At 32.7% G+C, this 14,700-nt stretch overlaps 1 non-coding gene across 1 annotated transcript; it reads left to right on the forward strand.

Moving 5' to 3' along the window:
* Window positions 1–2,281: 2,281 nt before the first annotated feature.
* Window positions 2,282–2,384, forward strand: LOC141415236 (U6 spliceosomal RNA). Its single transcript, XR_012440236.1, has one exon. It is a non-coding gene; the product is annotated as a U6 spliceosomal RNA (small nuclear RNA).
* The last annotated feature ends 12,316 nt before the right edge of the window (window positions 2,385–14,700 follow it).

Consider the following 14,700-nt stretch of genomic DNA (forward strand, 5'->3'; position numbering starts at 1 on the left):
ACTTTAGAATTCTTATGTGGTAGAGTCAATGATATTATGCTGTGTAAAGGGTTCATATATACAGACATTTTCATTAATTTTCAATTTATATGGTTTAAAATTCTCCCACACTGGGAATACTGCCATAACTAACTTTTTGTGTGGTTTTATACCAAAATTGGTACTCACTCCAACCCAACACTGCATTGCCTGCACTGATAATAGAGTTAGATGAAGGGAGGCATTTCATAAATGTGTGAAAAGTAAATTAACTATTCAATTACTTCTACAATATTTTACTCTAGAGTCTGGAGAAAAATGGTGGCATTTTAAGTATTAGGAGAAATGAAAATAAATGAGAAAGTAAAGTGTAGATCTAGTGCTTCAGTATCTGTGACACTTGAAAATCAATTGTTAAATTCTTAAAGTATAACAAAAGTATGGTGTGACCCCTGAAAGATAAACTGGTGTATTAAATTGGCAGACTTTCTTGATGGTATGCCAGAAAAATAAATGTCTCATTCTGCTATACATTACTTAGGGATTTAAAATGTCCCTAGTGGTTAAAATACATTCATGTTCTCAGTCAGATCTTTTTTTTTTCTGTATAGAATCGCAAATGTACATTCTAATAGATATTAGAAGGAATGTAATCTATGCTGGAAAACTATGACTTTAAAGGATGTCATAAGGACTTCTCAACTGAAAGCTAATTAATCTTGGGAACATTCAGGTCTCAGGAATGGGCAACCCTAAAGATTCAGATTAGATCTCCTGTGTACATGAGTGTCTGTACACACATACACACAAAGAAGGAAAAAATAGGTTTTTCTCTATTGTCATTCATCTTTTTCTTGCCTTTTATACTAGAGAGAAAATGAAATGGGATAAAAAATAGAAAGATCATACAACTGCGAGTGATCACCTAATTGGCACAGAGCAATACAACATTGGAAAGAAGAAACTTTCACAACTGCATATTGTAACCAAGGAATTCTAGAGCATTGTGTGTGTGTGTGTGTGTGTGTGTGTATTAATAAGACTCTCATGAATCATGAGTCTTATCTTAGCACCAAGCTTGACTTAAACTTTGCAAAGATTTCAAGAAGGAACCACAACAACATATGATGCATGGGGAATTTTTGAATCCCTGATGCCATCAGATACAGAATTCACATGTTAGTTTTAGATCACAAACTATTTAACCCATATTTTTTAAAAAATTCACTTTTAATTTCTGGACTCCATACGATTAGAGAAACCAATTGAGAATTTCTTTTACATCAAACTCTTTCAACTAGACATGAAAAAAAGATGAAGGGACAAACCTGAAAAAAGGGATAGATGTAAAAAATGCAATTTGTTTTCTTTACCTGTTGCCCAAGAAATGGCATATCTCTTTGGCTCATGGTCCTTAGGATAGGTAAAAGCAGATTATCTACCTTAGAAAAAACATGATAAATGAGTAAGGATCTGAAAAAGCCAATCTGTTATAAGAGATTCACTGATTTAACTTTAAATAATAATAGTATTAATCATAATGATGATAACAATGATTTAAATTAAAATAAGAAATTTCAATAGTTTTTGACTACACAAAAAAGACTCATTCTAGCCATGTATCTTTTTTATAAATCACTGAATTTACAAGAAACACTGTGATAATGTTCACATTTTCTTATGGAATAAATCCAAAAATCACATCCTAAATGTTAACAGCATTTTATGTGTATATTTGTGTACTACATATTGAAGGAACAGAAATTAAAAGTTCTCTATCTATAGAAGATTTTATTCTTCTGGTTTCTTAATCACTTTAATGTAAAATTGTTGATTTTTTTCAAACTATTACAACAGATGCAAAACACAATTATTCAATATACACAAACATTTTCTCAGACACCATTTTTTCATGAAAAGTCTTTCAGGAGAATAAGTTCCCTATTGAACTATTATTTTTATAGATTTATCTTTGTGTTTTCACTTGTATTTAAAAATGTATTGAAATACCTATTCCCTCAACTTTTAGAATATTCATTTTTCTCCTTTACTTTAGTAGGATTCAATAAATACTAAGTCAAATATTAATTTTCTAAAGAGCCTTCAGTTTACACAATAGGCTGATTTATATGATGTTAAGAATATGTAAGAATTTTAACCTACAAAAATATTATTTTCACATGAACTTAACTAAAATATTTTGTGAAGAAAAATATTCATTTATGGTAATTTTCTGTTTAACCAACCCTGTAAATAGTAAACAGTATAAGTACAGTTTGTGTATGAGAATAAATTAAAAAGTTTGCTTTGCTGGCACATATACTAAAATTAGAGTGATACTGAGATGATTACTGTCAGCCCTGCATGGAGATGAAAATCAAATACATGAAGTGGTCCATATTTTAAAATAAGAAAGAATAAATTAATGAATGAGTGCATGATTGACTTATTGATTCCTTGTAATATCTTTAATCATCATAGAATGAAACTATAAGCTTCTATGACCTGAAACTTCAAGTTGGTATTAATGACCACAATAGTAAAGTGATGGTGCAATGCATTTTCCATTAAAAATAAAGTGGAAAAATAAATGAAATTCATATACATAATAGAGAATTACCCATGCTTAAGAAATAAAGATACAGCATACAGCACAAACTGACATAAAGTAATAGGATATATTACTTAAAATAGTTTTGTGCAGGTGCATACACTTGTAAATGAAGTCCATTTATTTTATACATACTGAAATCAAGGAAATTATATCTTTGAAAACAATTATGCTTTATTCAGTGTTTATTAAATTTATTGTCACTCGTTAGAGCAAAGCTGCTACATGTAAACATATCCTCATGCATATTTTTTTTATTTTGGAAGATACGGTTTGAAATGTGTTATTCCATGACATAGAAGATAGAATTTGCTGATTGTATTCAAAGTAATTTAGCAGAAATAGAACAAATGCAAATTTTTCTAAAACTTTTTTTTATCTTTTTTGTGCAGTTTGAGATTCTGAATCACTGGAGGAATTTATTTAAATTCATGAACAAAGTCTTATCCTCCCACAAGGTATTTCTGAAAAAGCAGAATGAGATTAGGAGAAAGTTATATACTTTATACAATCACCTTCAATGATTTGTTATGGTCTCATAAATCACCAATCAAAACAAATTAGAATAATGGACAGTAAATAGAAACTGTTATTGGATAATCTTAATAGATCTTAGGAGGTATATGTGTAAAGTGTCAAATGCATTGTTTTTTACATTCATAAATTTCTGCAAATGTCAACATAACAAAATATTGAAAATTACCATTATTGACAAATGAAACTCCATACCCATCACTAGTTATATTGTTTCTCATGAAAAGTCAGCTGTTAATCTCCAGTTACATGTGGTGCTATGAGTTTCTTTTATCCTCCTCTTAAATTTTATGCACATCTTTGTCTAGCATTTTACTACAATATGTTTTGTTGTAGATATCTCTGTACTTTCCACTTGCAGTTCACTGAGCACTTACATACATAAATTGATATTTAATCAAATGAGTAAGATTTCAAAAAATTTTTGTTCAATTATCTCTAGATAATTCTAGGGCTTTCTCCACACACACAATGGGGTTCTGTTACTCTTCATTTATATGTGATAACACATATGAGAAACTGAAGACTTTTTAAAGTTTTCTTGTAATTTCTTGACAAGTTATGTTCTCCATAGGACACGGCTCTATTTCTCAAAGGCAGTAGGAGAATCATGCTCATTCTCTTTCTCTCTCTCTCTCTCTCTCTCTCTCTCTCTTTCTCTCTCTCTCTCTCTCACCTCTCTATCTCTACACACACATAAACACACATTTCCGATTGCTTCTAATTTTCTGGATAACCCTATCTGATACAGTAACATAATAAATACACTACTGATGGTACTTGATTTATAATGGGGTTATGTCCTGAAAAATCATCATAAAATAAATTGAAAATGTCTGAATTAAAAATGCATTTAATACACCTGACCTGCCAAATCCCATAGCTCAGCCTAACCTACCTTAAACATGCTAAGAATTCTTATTCTATAGTTACACAGACAGTATCATACAGCATATCACTAGCCATGGAAAAGATCAAAATTTGAAGTGTACTTTCTTCTAAGTGCACATAAATTTATATAATCCTAAAACACAAATATGATTAGTCAATCCATCATAAGTCACAGTCTGTATTTCTAGTTCAAGAATGGACAGATTAGCTATTGAGCAACATGGATTCAAACCTTGATTGTTTCAAAGGGAAAATTGTGCACTTCTAGAAATCCAGGGAAAGAATGGCTCTGTCAGGCAGAATACTCATCTTCCAGTTGTGGATTAGTGAATTGTTCTTCTGTTCATCCCCTTATAAAGCTTCCTTCGATTTCTAACTTTAAGGAAAATTGAAGTTTGGCATTTTGCCATAACATCTCCTCAGCAGAATATTTAAGAATATTCAGGGGATTTTTGTAGGTTCCTTGTGCAAAAATACAAGAGAAACACATTGAACTGTTTCTCTTTCCATTTAACCTTGAAAATTCATTTTCTATTTTTAGGCAAAGAAAGAGGAAAGATAAAACTACTCATAAAACTTATAGTCTCTTTCTAGCTGTTAAAAAGTACAACTTTCTGCCTTGATTATGAGAAAGGGATTGGTTCTTTCTGCAGAGGACAACCTCAGCACTGGAGCGATACTGTGAGTGTGAGATAGTGTCACTAATTCTCAAATTCCCATCACATTACAGCATGGTCTGGCTGCCTGCATTGTAATTTGGTTTGCTGGAAGAGACCTCTGCATTCAGAATGAGGTTTCAAGAATGAAAAATCTGCAGGTGCATGGAACAAAACCTAATGTGGCTGGAATTTGTAAGGATTCTCCAGAGAGAGAGAATCAATAAGGCATAGATGATAGCTGATACATTAGAAAGATAAATGATAGATGATGAAGATAGATGATAGATAGATAGATAGATACATAGATGAGAGAGAGAGAGAGAGATGGAAAGATAGAGGATAGATAGATGAGAAAGGGAAATTATTAGGGTGATTGGCCCATGCAATTATGGAGAATAACTAGCCCTATGCTAGGTCATCGGCTTGCTGGAGACTCTAGGTTGCTGGGTACATGGCTCTGTCCAAATCTGAAAGCTTTAGAATTAGGCAAGCCAATGGTATAACTCTCAGCCTGAGATTCTAGGGCATGGGCTCTGTGATATAACTCAAAAAGTTCAATGGATGGAGAGCCTGGAAGTTTGATGTTCAAGTATGCCCCAGATCTAAGGGAGAGAGGGAGAGAGATGAGAGAGAGAGACTTTCTAGCCCTTTTGTCCCATGTGGGTCACCAACCAATTGGATAGTGATTGCCCACATTGAGGACAGATCTTCCTCACTTTGTCACTGACTCACATGTCCATCTCTTCCGGAAATATCCTCATAGACACACCTAGAAGTAATAGTATACCCATTTTCTGGGTTTACTTAACTGCCCAGTTGACACTTCAAATTAACCATCACAGAATATTGTATCCAAATAAGAAGAATGCAGTGAAGCACTTTCTTGAGGGTACTGGTTGTTAGAGCAAGGAAGTAGAAACCAGCAATGACAAATCCATCAAAATAATTCTTTTTTGCAGGACTAAGACACTTGCAAGGACAAAAGTTGTTTTATTTTATTGTTTTCACAGAGGGAGCACAGTGACAGGTACATGGAAGAGCTTTTGAAAAATTTGGGAGGAATTACTTCACAGATACATAAACTTATATGCAAATTAATAAATGTGTGAATTTTTGCACATATGAATGATTAAAAAATGAAAGAATGATTAAAACTCAGGCCAAGAGTCTGTCAACATGATGAAATTTTATCAACACCCTAAAAGGGACTTTGATGAGAGTAAGGCAAAGCTTTTCTGTATGTAAGAAGAAATAGAGAATTATATAACTTACCAACACAAGATTTTGAGCACAGAAACATAGAAAAATATTTAAAGATTACAGAATTATTAATAATTACTCAGTTCCCCAAACAATAATATTTCATTGGAATAAGGCAGAAGCCTACTGCTTACAGTAAAGAGAGGTCTTAGACACTGGGGAGAAATTCAGTTCGTAAATAAAGGTCAAATGAATCCAGTTGTCAGAGCCCATACAATTTCTGTCAGTTCCGCCTTTTCCTTTACTCCATCTCTGAACTATATGACCAACAGTTAGTCCTCAGTACTGACCTGCATTTCTTTTGAATGACTTTGCAAAGATGGAAGAGAAAGTAAACATTTGTAATTAAGAGTAGCAACCAGATGTTATTAAGGATATTGCTAAATACATGATAGTGCATCCAGGCAATGGAATATCATTTAAAATGCAAATAAAGAGTTTACAATAATTGCATCAACTATAAATTTAAAACTTTATAAAAACTGGTGAAATTGTTATTATGCTACTATGTAAAGCATTCTTCCAAAATGTCCATAACTACTTCAAAAGTTTATGAATTTTAAGTGTTTGCCTCTTGATAGTGAATATATAGATGATTTCTTTTGATCTGTGAAGTTTCTCAGTATTATCCAGATAATCTTTAATGAGCTTAAATAATATTATAGTGAAAAACCTGTATTCATTTATTTCTATTTAAAAACATTGTGTTTATGTAGTTTGTATTCAGTTATTGATAAATTTATACTAAACTTACAAGTCCCAGATTTTGCTTTAAAATCTGAGTAAATTCCTTAGAAATTATTTTAAAGGGTGTATGTTTGTGTATGTGTGGAGGTGCAGGTGTGTGTGATTGTGTATTTGTATCTATGTGTTTAGATAATTTCTAAAGGAATTGATTTACAGCCATGGTGCACCATTTATCTCATCAAACTTACTGTGTCAAAACAAGAAACTAAGGTTTTAGAAAAATGAATTCTAAAGAAGATATTTGTTAAGTGAATGAAGGAAGAAAAGGTTAAGAAAATTTCACTCTTTCAGAAAATACTTTGGTAGACATTGCTTGAATTCTTTATTGTTGTTGGGTATATGATCATTGTACAAAAATATTTCACTAACTAATAAATGTATTTTGTTAGACTGTTAGGGGATACAGAGCAATGAGCAAGGCAAACAAGGAAGATGAAGTATCTGAACTAATCACTGAATTCCTATGTGATCTTTGGCTCTGAACCTTAGAGTTCTCATTAAATGATATTGGCAATCAACCAAAGAAGCTGTAAATTCCTTACCATGTTTGAGCAATGTGCTTCATGAATCTCTCCATTTTGAATCTTTATGGATGACATATTTTCAAACACAATATCACTACAGCTATACATATAAATATAATTGAAATTTTCCTAATATATTTAATTTGGTAAAAAGCCAAAATGTAAGATGTTTATATTTAAAAATTCACTTTTTTGAAAATGAAAATATGTAACATAAATTCTAGAAATTAAGGTCACTATCCTATATGATTTTTGGTGTATTACTTTAGAGTCATTAGAAGAGGAAGAAGATTAAATTCCTATGTTCCAGTTACTAGGTCACATTTCTGTATACATTAGTGCAGTTAGTTATCCAACAAGTATGATTAAACACACACATGCACAGGTACACATATCCTGGTTTTTAAAAATGAATCAAATAGGTCAATTACCTGACATAACTGCATTTGGAACAGAGCTTTCCAATTCCCAGAGATGAATTATTCTCATCCTAGATTTTAACTTTCTTGAAGTCAAGCACTACATTTCATCTTTATAACCTTCAACTTTACTCCCAACATCAAGGAGACTTATATTTAAATAGTACTCAGTAATGGTTAAATGAAGAAAATAAAGCAGAAAGGATTGGAATACAATAGAATGAATGAAATGAGTTTAGTTTGCAGGAGTGGAATTAATTAAAATGGAATAGAAAGAAAAATGGAAAGAGACAAATTGTACTGAGAATGAAAAAATACTTTATTTCCTTCCTTCCCTCTCCTACATCTAGACTGGATCTTTGCCCAAGTATCTGCTAAAGTAGAAGAGGATCATTAGGCACTCTTTCTGCTGACCTAACTCCAGTTAGAGTGGGCAACTTTGAAATAGGCCAAATTCTTTCATTCATTTTCCCATTGTAATATTCATTAATTTCTTCATCTCTTAGCTTTCATCCTCACATATTATTTCCTTATTGGACACTGGACTACTGTCCTGCTATAGCCAGGGATGGTACATGTTGAACCCTCCAAATGATGTACAAGATTAATGAATTCCAAAACAGAATTCATTGCATCATCTCCTTGAGACAATCACTGTGAGCCAACCAAAGGGCAGCACTGAATGCAAGGTAAGGCTGGGGACACAGACAGCTCTCTTTTATTTTGCTTTCCTCTTCTGCAAAATACAGATGACGTAGCACTCACACCTCAGATTATTCTGAAGATCAACTGCAATATACAAAGGGTGTTGAGCACACTGTCAAACTCTAATTATGTGTTTATTATTAACCCAATTGTTCTCTTAAATTACCTTTCTTTCTTTTACCAAATTCCACATTTTAAGGAAGAATCACTAAAAATTATTTATTATCTATGTAATATGTGCCACTTTAGAGGATGCAAAAGAGAACAAATGACCCAGTTTCCTGCCCCTATTGGGCCCATGTTTATTGTGTGTTTATTTAAATCTGTCTGTCTGTACCTGTTTTTTGTGACTACAAAAGCAGCCAATATAAACTAAGTAACTGGTAAACAAAATAATTTCATGTTTTAAGGATTTTATGAAAGTAACTGATATCAAAGAGGAATTTTGTGGGCTTCAGATTTAATTGGACAGGGGAAGGAAGACAAATTTTGGACATAATGTCTGAGATGAGAAGAAATGTATCGATGAGCAGGTAGCAGTCATTCAAAGTGCAGGAAAAGAAGCAAACCAAGAAGGAAGAACAGAAAATTAAAGTGGGGAATATCTTGAAATATTCAAGGGACAAAAGAATAATGAGTGAGTTTGAAACATAGAGAATTAGATGCATGGCTTTGGGGGGAAGGAAAAGAGGGTGGCGCAGTCTGAGACAACATTGGAGAATAAGGAAAAGTTTGCCAAATCTTGTTGACTGTCCAAGGATAAAGGGAAATGCATTAAAATTTTCATGATCTGAAAGGGTATCTATGAATGTTGGGTATAGAACAGATTGCAAGAATGTATGAGTTGAGAGCAAGGGTTTGAAGGGTAATACAGTAATTCTAGTGATGGATGATAGAACCTTGATCAGAGTGTAATGAAGGAGAGTACAGGTGACATGCTAGATGATATGTGAGGGTCAGGAGTGATGAGCCAAGGTTTTGTTTATGTTTTAAAAGCAGGAGATTACTAGAGAATTTTGGTATGTTGATAAAAATAATCCAACAGAGAAAAAAATTGATGATGCAGAAAAGTGTTATACTGAAGAAATCCATCCTTCTGATTAATGACCCTTATGACCACAGCACATCTACCATATTCCTAGGACTGAAAGTATAGTTACCAAAACCTTTATCAAAGCACAACACAACTCCTGCCTCAGCATACAAATGAGAGGCACCCAGGGAGTATAATATGACTGTCAGGCTCAAACATGCCAGGAGCACAGAGAATGAAATAAAATAGTGCCAAAAAGATGACAAGAGCTTCAACTTCTCTGCACATTCTCCCTTGGAATTATTTCCACAGTATCAGCCTGCTCAGCTAAGCCACATTGACAAAATGACTTTGTTTTAAATTGTTCCAAGAAGGAAAATTCAGCTTACTTGCCTCTTAAGCAACAAAGTGCTGACCACCCTTCTAACTTCTGACCATCTGTTCAGCTCTGTGTAGCAGTTCCTAACACTGCTTTCTCCCTCACTCTTTTAAAGAAGAAAAGAATAAAGAACAGAGTCTTTATTCTCCACAGTGTACACTTAATATGAGCTCCTTAAATAGCATTGCTTGGCTAGTTGACAACAAAAGAAAAGATGTTCCTTTTTAAAATTCTTCAGTAATTATGAGATGTGATTGAGGCACTACCATAATGAATGACTCTGTTGACACTACTAATTTAAAGATCATATAGGCAAAAGACAGTAAATCACACAGGTTTCACTAAAAGCACAGTCCAAATTGACCTGTGGCCATGTAGGAGAAAGATCAACTTTCCATGTACATTGCATCCTAAAGCATAAAGTATCCTTTTCAAGTCACATATTCATAATACATAATTTTAACTGTATGACATTCTAGAATTAGGTAAAGAAAAGTTTCCTACAATGACTTTGGAACATTCATGTATCCCTTTAGCTGTTCCCATATTCACATCATTTTATTTTCTGATGTGTGAAGCACATCAAATAAGAGTAATTACCACTTCCAGTGATTTGCCCTCCAGTGTCCTCTAACTATAAACTATTTTATGTATCTAATTCAGTAAAGCTGTCATCAACTGCCTGATGAATGATTGCATTGTAAAATGGATTGTTCTTACATATTTACCGAACTAGCAGTTCATATGGGCATCCATGACTACATTATAGATGCTGGTGTATCATGGAAATAATTCAGAGTAAAGAAATGACTGAAAGTGATTGGATACATTGCCTAAGAAGCAAATATCCTCATACCTTGTACTATGCTTCCCTGTCCCAAGAGGGTGGAGCATGGTTCAAAGTTATCACTGACAGCCATCAAAAAGTAATGCCACTGTTGTAGATATTGTTTAGCTTCCTCATAGCAATCCCCCAACTCCTAGTTCTATGGCAATCATCCACAATAGACTCCTCAAAAGCCAAATATCTTGGCCATAGCCAAAAAGATCCAATAAACCTAGTTATGGTCAACAAGGTACAAAAGGATACATGTCAGGGGCTTTCTGGGAAGGATTTAGCTTCTTAATAAGAGACAGAAGCTCTTACCCAGGTTTACTGCTACATCCTAAATTATTCAACCATTTGAAATATTTTATTAAAACAACTTATAATTTACTCAAGGATGTCTAAGACTTAGCAACAAATAAATATTATCTAATACAAATGAAAGGTTTTCAAAGCCATAAAGGCCTGCAATTACAACTCAGATATGCCATATGTGATCTCTTGTATTGGAATGCATTTCATAGCTACTATGTATCTCAGTTTCCTTACTTCTAAAATATTATTTTCTCCCATTGAGTTTTGAAATGATTTTATTTTTTATATATCAATAAAGTAAGTTGCATTAACAGAATCTCAGTCTTGATTCAGCCTCATATTTCTGGTGGAAACTACTTGATTGGAGAGTGTTATTTGTAAATATGTTCATGAAATCAGTTTTATAGCATACAATAAGCTTCAAATATATGTATGATATAGTACCATTTTATTGAATTTTATTATGGAATTATTTCCTAAACCAGGAAATTTAAATTTTTTCATGTTTTTCTATACTCTAAGAAAACTGTAACAACATAGAAATTCTCATTTTCTTGAGGATTTTATGAAGATGATCAATGAAATCAGTTGAGAAGTAAATAGTTGACTGTGTTTTACATGAACTTCTCCCTACCTAATGGCCTATTTGAGTTTTTCATCTTTCTTATGTCCATTTTTGTCATTTAAATTTTCCTGCAAAACTATTCACTTCATTTTCCTAGTCACTCAGTTCCCAAAACCTGGAGTTGTTCTTAACTTTACTTAATTTCCTTTAGTGATCAGTAAATCCTATCAGTCTTGCTATCATCACGGTAAATTTATTATATAGCTGTTAGGTAATATACCTTAAGTAATTTTTGCAATTCTTGGATTTCTGAGATAAACAAAATTTTTAAACTTTCCTTGCACATTTGGGAAAGAATGTTCACATATTCACCATAAAACCATGTAACACCAATTTGCTGTTAAATCAAGATTCATTTGTTTTAATCATGTAATGTAAATCGCTAGGGTCAGAAAAGAAGGTAAAAGCTTAGATCTAAATAATGATAGCAGCCAGGTTGAAAATTTAAGGAAAGAACATTCTAGCAAAGAGACAGCATGTGCCATGTTTTTCAGTTCAGAGTCAAGTATATTGGGCACACTGGAAATGGTTGTCTTTACTACGATGTAATGAATGAGGACAGAGTGGAGGAAGATAATATCTAAGATTCAAAACCTTTTATTAGAAGAAGTTTGAAAAATATTTTTGCTGGATGAAGAAATCTAGGTTGATAGTTTTTATTTTTGTTGTGGATTATTTGTTTTGTGAATATTTTAAAGATGCTATTTCACAGATTTCTGACTTGAGCTGCTTTTTAACAAGACCTCTATCATCATTTTTATTTTTATTCTCACTGTGTGTGTTTTTATCCTGTGACTGCCTTAGTGAATATTTTTGTCACTAATTTTGAGCAAGTTGATTAGCATGTGCTTTGTCTTCTACTTTGAGTGAATTGAGGTTCTTGGATCAGTAGGTTTAGAGTTTCCATGATATTTAGAATGTTTGGCTGTCCTCTTAATTTTGTTTTTCTGTCTTACTCTCCTCTCCTATGCTACTCCATTTATACATCCATGTAATTTTGTTCTAAAGGCCACTGATGCTCTGTTCACATTTTCGTTTTCTCTATTTCATCTTAGATAATTTCTATTGTTATATATTCAATCTAATATTTTTCTACAGTGTGTAATCTGTAGTTAATCATATCCAGTGTAGTTTTCATATTAGACATTAAAATTTACATCTCTGGAAGTTTAATGTAATACTATTTATGTTTTTCATATTTATCATTATGCAATTCTTTCCTCTAACTGTATGCAATAAACTTAGAGTATTTACCATTACCTAATGATTTTATCTTCCAAGTCATTTTGGATCTTTACTTCTATAATTTTTCTCTTCTGTACATTTCTACTTCTTTCTATTTCTGATGTTTTGGTTTGTTGTCTGTATTAGTTTCCAAAAGTAAATATAACAAAGTTCCACAAACAGAACTGCTTACCCCAGAGAAAGTTAGCTCTCTTATAGTTCTGGAGAATGGAAGTCTGAAATCAAAATGCTGGCAGTGTTATGCCCACTTCTAATCCCAGCTTCTGCCAACTCAGTTTTTCTTTGGTTTGTGGCATCCTAACTTCAGTTTCTGTCTCTGCCTCTATGTGACCATCTGCCCTTTGCATATTTCTGCCCAAAATATACCTTTTCTTATAAAAATGCCAGTCAGCGGACTAGGAGCCACCTTGATGACCTCATTTTAACTTGATTACATTGGCAAAGACCTTATTTCCAAATAAGATCACATCATGGTTGCTTAAACATATCTTTGGAGGGAATGTAATCCAATGTATGGCAATGCCAGAGTCTATCATCCTTTGTTGGATGCTAGATTACTTCCTTTTCTTTATTCCCTTAAATATCTTCAAGCCTTAAAATTCTGTAAAATTATTTGGAATAAATTTAATCCTGTCAAAGCCTGTTTTTAAAGCACTGTATTTTTACAAATGTCTAAAATACATTTTAATATATTTTCCCTACTCTTTTAGTTGTATAAGGTAGAAAGGGAAATCTTATATCTATCGCTAACTTATAGCTAAAAACAGAAGCCTCATAAATGGACTTTAGGTTATGGTTTCTTAAGTAGTAAACTATTGTAGGATTTAAGCCAGGATATGATATCATTCATTTTGGGACACAAAGGGTTGAAGGACTGTATTTTTCAAAAGAAAAGAAGGCCATTTAGGAGTCCATTGCTGTTGTCTAGACCATAGATAGATATTGTAATTTGTATGACCAGATTTGCTGTAGTAGATATTATAGAAAGAGATGGCTGGGGAATAAGTAGATATCAGAGATCCTGCTGAAGTGTAGAATAGAAAGAAATACAAATAATTGACATAAATGTACATAGTGTGGCTAAGAAACTAGTGAATGATGATGACATTTATTGAGCTATAGAGGAAAATAGTAGATATCCTATTTGGAGAAGAGTTGAAATTTTATGCTTTATGTTTTTATTTACAAATTAGGATATTTAAATATTATACATTTTTAATTTGATCAATTTTGTGCTTAATATTATTTGTATTACTTCTCTTTTCTATTCACCATTTTCCCTTATCCATTTTGCTTCCCTTATTGCCTTTTTTTGTAGAATCTTTTTCTTTATTGTTGTGCTGAGTGGGGTTACATTGTGACATTCTACAAAAGTTCTTACAGTGTTTAAAATATATATAATTGAGTTCATCTCCTCCACTGCCTTATTGCCTTTTGCTATGTTTTTTCTTCTTCCTCTTTTCTACTTTTGAAATCATATCTTTCAGTTATATTCCACCAGTTTACTCTTTAAACTTACATTCTCCTAGAAAAATAAAAAATTAGTCAATATGAAGGGCGGGGTGGGTGGCTCAAGTGGTAGAGCACCTGCCTAGCATGCATGAGACATTGAGTTCAAACATCAGTATCAAAAAAAAAATCAGTATGTATAGCTTATAGAGAGGTTTCTGAAATGTACTCTACATAGAATTTTTCTATAGTCTCTAGGGCCTCAGAACAAAATTCATTACTACAATTTATCTTATGTCAGAGCTGTACTTTGCTACAAATTTAGCTCTCAAGAACAGAACCCTTCAATTGCTTTTATAAAGTTCCACAACTAGAATGGTTTATTTTCTTTATTGTTTTGACACCTTCATGCTATAGCATTGCAAAAGCTTCACACTCAATTAATTTTTCCATGGCCAGTAAGGAAAAGCAACTTAGTTGACAGCAAATTTGGAAACTG

This window comes from Castor canadensis, chromosome 12 (assembly GCF_047511655.1).
Source record: "Castor canadensis chromosome 12, mCasCan1.hap1v2, whole genome shotgun sequence".
Lineage (NCBI taxonomy): Eukaryota > Metazoa > Chordata > Mammalia > Rodentia > Castoridae > Castor > Castor canadensis.